This window comes from Platichthys flesus, chromosome 13 (genome assembly GCF_949316205.1).
Source record: "Platichthys flesus chromosome 13, fPlaFle2.1, whole genome shotgun sequence".
Classification (NCBI taxonomy): Eukaryota; Metazoa; Chordata; class Actinopteri; order Pleuronectiformes; family Pleuronectidae; genus Platichthys; species Platichthys flesus.
In genome coordinates this window covers 20633020-20645437 of record NC_084957.1, presented here as the reverse complement: position 1 = coordinate 20645437, position 12418 = coordinate 20633020, and positions in this window count along the sequence as shown.

The window sequence follows — 12418 nt, the reverse complement described above, 5'->3', positions numbered from 1 at the left end:
TTTCCAAGACTTAGACTGTACTTGATCCCATTTAATTTGGGAGGACTATGGAGCCAAAGTTGGGCCATTAGTTTGATCAGTCGAAAGAAAAATTGAAAGTTCAAATTCAACTTTGGATCTTGAACTTTGAAAAAATATCAAAATATATATGAAAGTGAAAAATGAAAATTAATATTTTATTCCAAACTACTCCAGAACTGAATCACATATTTAACCCCAAAAAACGTTTGAATATATGGTTTTATTTTTCAAAGTTAGAGATCAAAATTGGAACTTTAAATTTTTGTTTTTCAAATGATCAAAACTTTTGACCTGGATTTGCCTGCATAGAAGACTGGGATATAAGTACTCAAGTAAGTACAAGATATGTGACTTGACTTGAACAACTTGCTTGACTTAACTTAAAAAAAGTTGCAAAACTGGTATTTAGCAGTAAACCATCAAGAGTTTTCCCCTGGACTTTCTTTCAGTTTCCACTTCATGGGTGGCCATTTTACCTTAAAATTAGGCCTACTTACATATCACCATCAGAGCTTTGCTTCTCCAAAGAAAACAGGAGCAAGGGATTCAACGTCAGGCTTCATTATGTCTCTTCAGCTACAGATGGTTGTCATAATACGGCAGGTTGTGAAGTCCGAGGCATCAGGGTGGCGGCAGGAGGTATTAAGCCAGCTGTAAAAGGGAGGTATTAGGTCCCAGTGACCCGGCATTCCCAGGTTAGAGAGCAAGATGAGAGGTGAGGGAAAATGGGGATCAGGGTAAACTGACAGAGAGAGAGGTAGAGAAAAGTTAAGTCGTTAAGAGGGAGGTAAGGATTGGAAATGAAAGGAATGTAGGATAGGAAACAACGAGAAAAAGGATAAAGGTTTTGATGAGATGGCATCTGGCAGAAGTTGGCACCTCTCCGATACATTTTTCAGTGAGATAAGTAGCTCCCTCTGCTGCTTCATGTTTGAACACTGCCTGACCAACATAGACTGATTCCCCCTTAACCTACACTACTTGAATTTGACGGGATCCCCTGTTCCATCGCAGTAACTCCCATGTGTTACATGACTGTAATTTGTATACAAGCCATGGACTTGTGAAGTAGGAGCGTGAACCTGCAGCCAAACAACTTCACCTCATGTGTTTCCATTGCAGCTGCACAAAACTATCAGCAGTTGATCTTCAGAGAGAGAGACTGGTAGCTCTGGGTGCAGTGTTTTCAGATCTTTGGAGGAGATAGGCGATTGTGAGTGTGTGCACTTCTAAACCATCTGTGAAGTAATCTGGTCATTAAGTTTGGCGATCATTTGGTTGACCTAGTGTAAAAACATGTTGTGTCTTTTTTCATCCATGCAGTTTGCAGACAAACACGTATACAGTCTGAAAAGCGTGTAGCCTGATCTCATTACAGGGAAGCAGTTACTAGTGTGCTGTGTAAACAGAGCAGCACATACAACAAAGTAGAAATTAAACCAAATTGAGGGTGTGATTCATCAGTAAGAGATGGGCATTACCTTGCAAAGGAAGTCTAGGGGTAGGATTGCATCCGAAGCCTAGAGAAAGTGGAAATTGGATGGTGATACAATTTTATTGCAGATTTGGATATTTCAAAGTTTTTCTCTGGAGAAAGAAACGTTAACATGTTAGTAGTACAAACTGGACAGATTTGTTTCATTTAGAAAACAATCAGCTGCACAAATCTAGTGTCTGCTTGGTTCTGACTGTGGCTGATGTGCAGTGTTCGGTGTTGGAAAACTGTTAACGATCGTTGGCCTGGAGCTGTTTTTTCCCTTTTAAATCATCGATAGTTTTGTAATGATCACCCGGCCAATGTGCTGAGTGCTTTGCAGATTTCACTTTCTACCTAGTTAGCATATGGATGTGGGTCTTTTCAGGCCATGATGCAGCCCTTGTCATCGTCTTGTGGCCGGACCAAAATGGATGGGAGTCTAAAGTGGCCCTTGTGGTAAATGGTGATTTTTTACCCAAATGGCACAAGAGAAATACAGGCAACTTTTGGTACCTTTTGCTCACTTGTGGTATTGTTATGGTTTACATGTGGGCCAGATGTGGGACATACATAGGATGTGTGGATTGTGGGCCAAAACTAATTTGCTACATGGGAAACCATTGAGTGTATTATTCCTCCAGTGTTTATTAAAGGTGATATATACATTATATTGCTTTAGGTTAACAGGATTGGTGTATTTGATTGCGACATCACAAACTTAGGCTTAGTCTTTTTTTTTCAGACGGCCATTTGTTTACCACATTGTTAAAGTGGAAATACTCATAGCAAATAAAGTTGACTGCTATTTCTCAAAATATGTGTTCTATAATAAAAAAAGCACAAGGGGGACATGTTGGCCACCTGCCAGCTCACCTGGTGGAGGGGGCTTGTGTCAACTCTCACCAGCGACCTGGCCCTTTGCTGAACATCTTACCCACTCTCTCTTCTCATTTCACAACGCCACATCAATAAATAATTTATGACTCATTTATCCACATCCATTACAGGATTTTATGAGTTTTTCCTTGTTTCATGCTGAACACCTCAACAGAAAATGCAAATCCAGTAGCTTTAGAGTAATCCTCCCAGCAAAAAAACAAAAAAAAATTTAGTAAAAATATAAGCTCTTGGGCAGAGGTAATAATCGCTCTCTCCTTTTGTCCCTGTCACTCACATCTGGAATATCAATCTAAAATTGGTCATTGCAAATTAGTGTGTATGTGAACATTACATATTATCTGATATTATATTAATCTTCCTGTTTCTCATATTGGTTTATAAAAACAAAGGTATGCCTCCAATCTTTGTCTCGCTGGGACAGATAACATCTCTTTCTCTTCTGTTCTCATTAAATGTCACCAAAACTCAAGGCTGTGGAGACACAGTGGCTGCTAATATGAGATGTGTTTGATTCTTCCGTCCTGCTGCTGCAGATAAATGGTGTGGTTAATTGTTCTGCTGACTGAGAGGCTTCGAACACTGATGGTAAAAGAGATGTGCTGCAATGTAGCTGTGGAGAAGACAAGCGGCTATAAATAGATTACTGTTTTATGCTTTTGTAATGCTCAGGGGAAATTGTGTGAACTGTGCCTGTTGTTTTTTCACCCTCACATTTGTCCAGATCAACCACAATGACATAAATCCTCATTGTGCACTCAGTATCATGTGAAAGGCTGTAAACTGCATCAGCTGCAGGGAAATTGGAATCATGTTGACATTTTATAACAAATTCTGAATTGAAATCAACAAATACCAATCCAATGAATTAACTAAAAGAGGATATTACCCCTGTTTTCAGAAATCTTGTCTGCCTACGTTGCAATGAACCATTTAGGAGATTATCTCCAGCTTTCGTTTTCATTTCTGTCAGAGCTGCCCTCATGGTAACAATGTTAGTTTCTTATCTTTTCTTTTCTTATCTTTATTTTGCTATAGTTTGATAACATAAACATTTTAATATTACTCAATGCTCCGTCATCTATATTGTCAACAGCTGCATATACAGAGAAACGATATCTTTGCATTTTCCACACCTCATAATTAAAATACAAACGTTGTCAAAATCCCTAATGCATTGAACTTTACAAATCACATGTTGCTCTGTTTACCGAATTAACATGACCAGAGTGAAGTTTATCTTGCAGAGTGCTTTGCAGCTGATAAGGTTTTTCAGATGTGGAAGATTGTGATAACCACATGATAACTGAGAGAGCTGAAGGGCTGTTTGAGGGCAAAGAAGGACGGAGAGGAAAAGTCAGAAAGACAGAGAGATCATGAGAACGGAGAGAATGACAAACCACATTTATCTATAGCAGCTGGGTTATTTTTTAATCCAGGCTTCTTTATGTGATGCCAGTTTTTCTCCTCGACAGTAGCTGATTCTGAGCTATGGCAACACAATGTCAACACACACACACACACACAAGCATGTACTCACACACACCCACAGACACACACACACACACTCATTGTTTGAGTTAAGTTTTTTTGGGTCAGACCTTCAATGTCAAACTTACAATAATAAACACAGGGAACAGCTACTGTTAAGAGAGAGAATTCCGACTATGGGTTTGAAATGGGATATGAGCTGTGGTCAACCTCCTCCCTGTGATTACTTTCTTCTCTCCACCGTCCCCTGACTTCCTACGCCTGATCGTCATTACTACGACTGCTGGAGGCCATCGTCACCCGATTTTCGGGAGTCGTGTCGATTCACAAGGAAACAAATTTCCAGCATTATAAACCTCCTAACATAATGGGAGGATATGATTCAAAACAACACAGATGTAAAACTGTAAATCTACTTTACATATACTGACAAATTCCTTCTCTTCATGACTGAGTGAAATACCACAATGCTGACTGAAGCCTTTTAACTTTCTCTCCCAAACACTCACTGCCTGGACGCTGCTTCCTGGGAAAAATTCCTCTGGTGCAAAAGAAGTGATGCATTTTACATATCAGCCTTTTACTCAAGCAAACAAAAGCAGAGGAACTGTGATTGGTTAGCATGAGCAGTGATAGGTGCCAGGGTTGAATGGAGAAAGAAAATGACACCACCGATTAAAAAGAAAGTGTTACACATTCTGTAAATGCGGTGTGTTCATGGTGGACGAGACAGTGGTGAGAACAAGCTGCTCGTTTCTCGCTCAATCAGACTTATTTCGTTAGTCATGCTCCAAAATCTCAGTGACTAAAATGATTATATTGAACTTTTACATTCACAAATAATCCTGTATAACATACTAGAGGAAAGCAAGACTGGAAAAACAACTGCTCCTTTGAAAAAGCTGCAAATGAAGATTTAACCTTGAGTCGACGTGGACAGAAACAGTTCAACCCTCACAGACTAAAAGGGAAAATTGTACCTATGGACCATTTACCCTGACTGCTCTTGTGCAAACCCTCAGTCTCTGCCTGTAGCCGGACGTTTACTGGCAGTGTCAGAGTCTCTTTGGCCCCTGGTGAGCAGAGATGTGCAGTAAATCATGTGACTTCTTCGAACTGCTGTGTCTGTCACTATGAGGCTTTTCCAATTCTGCAGCTCAAAGTTCACCAGATGAGAAATGACGTGAGCCCAAACATTTTTTTTAAGCAGCTCAGCAAAACTTCTCTACCCAGGAGAACACTGACAGTGCTGGTGTAAATAATGCAGCTTCGGCCTTAGGAGAACGTTTTCGTTCAGTGAGCAACAACATCCAACTGAGGAGCAGCTTCAGCTAAACCCTCCATTCTGATGTCAACTGTTTCTTATGGTTCCAGGTGACATGCCCAGGACTTGAATATCAAAAAACAGAACAGTGACATAAACAAATGTCAGAAAATCTAATTTTGTTGTTATTACCTCTGCATAATAGAGAACCACTATCAAACAGATTTTTATTAAAGGATGGGACTCAGGCCTACTTATATTTTGTCCTTTGACCATCTTGAATATTGTTTTTCACAAAGATATTAACTCCCCATTAAAGGTTTTGTTTTTCGCCCCTCTCCTTTGGTTTGTTTCAACAGATTTCCAAGTTGTTGGCAGAATGGGACTTGATTCAAAATGTTTTTGGTTTCTGGTTGGACCTGAATCAGGAGTTGTGTCTTAGAAATATTTATTTTTCTCATTTTTGCTGATTTTCATAGATCTTGATTTAAAAAAAAAAACACAATCTCCTCTACGTCTATGTGTGTGTGCAATTTGGTGCAGCTTCATTTTATTGTAACGTTTAATGATCATAAAATATTTGAATGAAAAAATAAGATTACAGAGCTACTTCACAGGCATTGAAACCAAGAACCACCCACTTTCTTTGAGGTGGAAAATAACACATTGCCAACCATATAGAGCAGTTTGATTGTCTGGTTTTTCAGCATAGTTAACAAGGTCGTGGTTTCATGGGGGGAGCGTGTAGCTCATTTTTAGCTCTGATCTGAGGTAATTACTACATGTAAGAGAAACGGCCACCGCTGTGAAGACTTGTCTGGTTATTATGGTTGGTTTGAGGCGGGGGAGCCTCGTCAAAGAATGAGGGGCTCTCCTCCCCTTCTCCTTCCATGTGTGATTAAACCACATGCATATCACACACATTCTCAACCCTGGTCTGTCTAAAAGCATTGTGTCACATTAAGAAACTGTTCTTTGACCATTGAAAATACTTAAAACAAACAAGTGTATATCATTTTTCATCATCATGGTGTATATATAATTTGGAGAATATGGTTATGTCATTCATATTTGCATCAGGAAACCGACGCACTCATGTTAAACCACGGTTATCATTCCTGGAAAAAGAAAAAAACTCCAGGATCTCATTTCCTGGACCCTTCACTTTACACAAGACCTCCACTCTGTCAGATGGGAGCATTTCCAGTGTGAGTACAGAGAATGAGGAGGATGATGAATGAGACAGCAGCCCATCACACATTCAAACGTGCACACAGATGTTAACATGGCAGGACGGTTGTGTTTCAAGGCTTCGGGCCAAAAGTCCTGTTATCTGCAGTCGGGTCTCGGCTGCTGCTGCTGCACATTTCTCTGCTGTTTTATTTTGACAGGGCACATGACAGAATGTGCAGCGAGAACGAATTACAACACTCATGGCTCTGCAGCGCTTCTACGGCATGTATTAAAAATAGCAACAGGCGTTCCCTTGAAACACAGGGCGAGTGTGTTTTTCCGTGCACGACTGACACATTTTTGTGATGGTGAGTGTGTACGTGATTATTGGGTTTTGCATCAACCCCCGTGCGTATTTGTGTGAACAGTTTGTGTATGTGTGAGTTTTCTTAAATGAAAGTGAATTATTTGCGGCCAGAAAATGGAAAAGTTAAACATTGCAAATCTGTTCCAGTTCCTGGTTTATTTCTGGCACTGCTGAGCTGGGACCTGCCATTTCTTGTGTCATTGAGATGAACACATACCCATACACAAACACACGAGCAAACACACACATATGCATCCTTGCATTTTAATAAAATCCAGACCATGCCTTTCGAACACAATTCAGTGAGCATGGAATAAGTTATATTCATTCATTGTAATAGAAAGAACCATCATATTCTGTGTGGTCTGCTTTATGTTGCACATCATGTCTCATGAGCGCTGCTTCATGTTCAGGCCAGACGCCTCTCACACGCGCTGACCTTTGGCCTCTTCATCACTGAAGGCTTGCTGTGTTCATCATCCTGGCACAAGATGCTCATTCCAGTGTAACACTTAGATTAACGCTAGAATCATAAAATTTGAAATTATGATCAGATTAAATATGTATCCCAAGGTCAACATCCTCTAACGTTCCTGACCTTCTGTGGTGGAATGCATGCTTTGAACTTTTGACCATCAACCACTGGTGGGCCGATAACAGGCCGCTGGAAGTGATAGTGGCTCACACACAGCTCCCGGCGGACCCTATGAGTCTAAGCACTGACTGACATGCTCACACACACATGCACCCACATGCACACAGATAAAGGCAGATGGACGTTCCTCACACACACACACACACACACAAACACACACGAACACAAACACACTCGCTCACACAACAAGTGGTAAATGGTTAAGGCTGCTTATCTTCCCCTCTAAACATTCCTCATTAGCTCTTCTCTTTCTGCCTGTCGGACTCCTCCTGCAGAAAGTGAGAGACATAGCAACTGCTGTCAAGAATCACTTGTGAGCCTACCTCTCTATTCCTTTCTTACTCCTCTCTCTCCCCCACAAGTCCATCTGTTCATTTGCTCTTTAACAGAGATGCTCAGAGAAGCTATCCTCTTGGGCTGCACGTGTTGATCATCGTTGCTAAAACCCGAGCAGTGACTTTTTTTTCTTCTCTGAAGTGACCATTTTCACTGGCTACTCATTCATCATGCAGGACTTTTGGAGAACGTGAGGCAACCGACAAAAATGTCTGAACGCGATGCCTCAAGTCAAAAGTGTCAGTGCAGTAACAAACGGGCCTCAAATTTAATAAAAGGAAACAACAGTGCAGAAGAGAAAAGTGATCAATCATAGGGAGAAACTGTTTGAACAGAGCTGATGTTTGAGTGAATTTCAGATTTCTGCAATGGCCTGTTTGCTTGGCCTGTGGTAACACTTGTTGCAGCTTTCTTTCTTTTTTTGTGATTTTTTTTCTCAATGGTTTTGTCTGCTTAGGCACAATAAGCATGGTAAAAGTATCAATCAATCAATCAAAGAGATATTTCTGAAACTGTAGAAGTGATTTGTAGAAATGCTGCAGGACTTGGTCCACAGAACCCTGATTTGACATCACCGCTGCTGCAAAAACAATTGTTCACCTGTTTATTAAAAGTTCGGTGAATATTGACACTGTACGTTAAACCCCAAACCGGAAAATCTTCGTGAAATGTGAGCAGCAACAGCCAGCATGGCGAAATGGGGAAATGTTTCTAATTGTAGCATTGCAAGTATCAGCAACGCCACAGAAATCAGGGACATCACATCAAAGGCATCAGTGAAAAAGCTATGATCCTGAACACTGTTTTCTAACCATGGTAATTCTTTGCTTCACCTTGTCAAACTGTCCGATTGTCGCTGCCAGGTCTGATGAGGTCAGGGGTTTAAAGCCCCTCAGAGGATTTAGCTGATGGACTGAATGTGAACATGTATCAAATGGCCTCATCTGGTTGGTGACATGATAACCTTGGCTGGCTGTTAGCAAGGGGAAGGGGCTGAGTTTGTTTGGAAAAAATACTTGAACACGCAATATGCAATTTCCTAATGCTGAGAGTGTTTCAATCTAAACAATAACAGAAGACGGAGTTTGGTGACGTTGTGAAGTAGCCTGGCATCATGGGAGTTGTTGTTTTACAGCTTGTCCCCTGTAGGATTCCCTCAGTGTTAATCCTTTAGGAGGTGATTAAGAGGAGCCCAATTATCTGCAGGGGTCTCCTCCTACGTCTGAGTTTTACTGGTGCAGTTTGGCAGACTTCCTGCAGGGGCTGTCAGCCGAGCTGCGGCTGAACGTTTCTCTGATAACTTATGACTGAAATCCTTCACTCTTTAAATATTTTCTGATGTGTAGAGGGGATATATGATGTCGAATGAAACTTTGTTACATTAATTAAAATATTACAGATTTCTCTTAGTTTTGCAAATTGCTCAGAACACCTTAGATCATGTCTGTGCATAACTGAACGAAATATATAATAGTGAATAAAAAAAAAAATCTCTATTTGATTTAAATGTGGAAATTTACATAGCATAACTCTAATTTATGCAGCGAAATCTCCAAATAGGTTATTTTGTTTAAGTCAGAGTTAAATCCAAGAAAAGTTAATTCTCATATATACGTTAAAGGCTGAAACCACAAAACTCCTCACTCACCTTTGTCTGACAGAATTGATCATTTCATCTGCAGCCCATTCATCATCCTTCAAAGCTTTTAGGTAGACGTCAGGAAACAATAAGATGCACGAACGAGCTGCTGCACTTCGTCTCTAACTAAATCCAGATAAATGATCTACTACACAAAGGTCAAACTGTTTCAGAAACCTTGAGCACTCAGTGACAGCTCAGTCTCGTGCTAAGAAACCGGACAGCTTTGTCTATGCAAATAGGATTATTTAAATTCACTGACTCTCCTTTGATCATGTTCTTTTCAGTGAGTCATTTGTGCTAAGATAAACAGTTTTTGTTTGCGTCTGTGCTGTTTATGCTAAGAAGTTTTAAAGGTAACCTCTGAATATTCTTATCTTTTTTTTAACTCCAGTGTTACCTGAAGATACCTAGAATAAACTTTTTGTTGCTGGCATGACTTATTGTGGTTTGGATGAAGAAGTATCCAAACATCAGTCAGAATCTGAGCCAAACACCATTTCCTGGCAGATCCTCATGAGCCACTGTGATTACATCAATAATTCTGAGGCAGCAAAAGTTTCTACGTGTATCATTTAAGAGAGAAAATCCACAGCATGAGATGTTTTTGAACCAAATCTGAAGCCTGTTGCACTCTCTTAATTTTGGCGTTGCTTATTGACAACTGCATCACTGCAGAGATCTGTTAAACTGTTGGGTTGAGGTTTATGGAGGTCAGAACTGACTCATTCCTGTTTGTGGAAATGATAAATTAGAAGGAGTAGTTGTTTGGATGTGTGAGGACTGAAGACCTGTAACTCCAGTAAATACCTGCAGAAGAGCTAAGACCTAATTGATATCAAATTGACTAATATATTTTTGCAAAAGGTCAGATGAGATTCAGGGAGATTTTTAAAGTTTTTGTGTCATTTTATAAATATCTACGATTAAAATATCCAGCAAACACCATATAGTTATAAAGTGGTTGTAAAGCATGTTCAATGCATTAGTTATCTCACTTTATAAGAACAATACTACTTTATGCATTGGTTTAAAGGAAAAACATTAATTTTGAATAATGGATTTCCTCCAACATGACAGATAACATCAGTTAAGATGTTAGAGATCTCATTCATGTACATTCCTTGAATTACTTGCTTTAAGAAGAGAGAAAAGAACCCAATTAAACCTTTTCCTCACATTTGGCTTTTGGGGGAATGTAGTGGCAGGAGAAAACAGTCAAGTAATGTTTGTTTACATGTGACTTATGTGCTTCAAAATTTAAAATCAAACTAGCACGACAAATATGTATCGTGACCAGATATATGAGATGAACATATATGAAACAAGAACAGGTTACATATATAAACACAAACAATTTCATAAAATGTGTGAGTGAGTGAAAGATGTTAAAGAAAGTGATAAAAATACAACAAATACATTGAGAGAGTCCAACACTTTCTCTCAGAGACACAGGACAGATTAAACTATTTCCCCGTATCCACTTTCAAAGCTCAGTCACTCTTTTTGCTCTGGGAATCAAAGTCCTGTGCTAACAACCTGGACTCTCACCGCGGACGGACCCCTGCGGCTCTCACACAGAAACGCTGTTCGGTCGAACCTGCTGCTGACACCAGCACGACCTCTCGACTGAAACTAAAACAGTTGTGTATCAGCCCCGAGGTCACGACTTAACCTGTCCTGCTGCATCCTCCACATGACTTCTGTCTCTCACACACTCACACACACATTCCTACCTTATCAACAGTGGGGACTATGGCGACCAACAGTTGACCATTCTTTCAAATTAAAAAAACCTACAAACACTTTCCTCAAGTCTTTCAAAAATGGACCATTATATTTACCACTTGTAACAAGCGACATTAAGTATCTGAGGGCCAACATATAAACGGAGAAAACAATTCACTGTCACTCATGGTCATTTTAGCGTCTCCACTGAGGGAGGAAGCCAGAGTACAAAGCCCATTTTGAAACAGGGTCAAATTGGGACTCCAAACAAGAGCCCCCTTGAATTGAGGTGACGGTGTCACCCACTGCACCACCCAATCCAGCATCTTCTTATGACAAATGTTTTAAAATCAAATTTTCCGTGTGAATATATGAGGCGCTAGAGGGGCCAAATGGCACAAAGGTTAAAAAAAACATGAGAGCATGTACCAATAGCTATATACAGTGTATATTAACAGCCGTTATTTATGTACTTAAATACTGTTACTGTGATGTGAACCTTTGGAAGATTTGTATTTCAAACCTTTTGTATATTTTTCCTACTTCACAAACCACTGCTTCACCAGAGGTTGGAGGAAAGGGAACGGTGCATCTTACAGAAACAAACTGTGACGCTGTGACATCAGGATGATAGAGTCACAATAACAAAAACAGCAAATGTGCACGCTGCAGTGTGTCAATAGCATCTTTAACTCTGTGGGGAGACTGAGGTAATCAGATTAACAGGGTTAGAGGGTCTGGAAGGAGGGGGGGGGGTCTGTGTGTATGTGTGTGTGTGTGTGTGTGTCTGTGTGTCTGTGTGTGACGAGATAGCAGATGTAACAGCCAGACTTAGACCGTCTGTTTCTGATTTCTGTCTTAGTGTCTCTCCGTCTGACCGACTGAGTGATCGGCTGTCCCTCTGAGATGGGTTGGGTTCAGGACATCACGTAAAGAAATCTCATATATCAGTATTTGGTCGGACACACGTTCAGCTCCTCTTTCAAGCAACACCAAGAAAATACAGATGAGTAAGTTATTTATGGAAACTGAAAATAAGGGATTACATTTTGAGAAGCTGACTCGATGACAGCTGACACAAACTGACCAGTACATCAGCTGCTTTTAAGTCGTAGGACTGTAATCAACAAGCAACAGTTGTAATTTCGTAGTGAGAATCACTCAAAATCAATCAAAGAGAAATGAAACTTTGATCCGCAACCTTCAGGACATTATCTATCGTATACATTTTCCTTGATGGGATGAAAACGCAGCTGTTTTTAGAGCTTAAAACCTGACTTGATCATGTCGAACCACTCGTGTCAGGTCTGTTCGAGCCGGCGGCAAGCGAGCCCACAATTTCCATTTTCCGTTTCTCCACAATGTTTCTT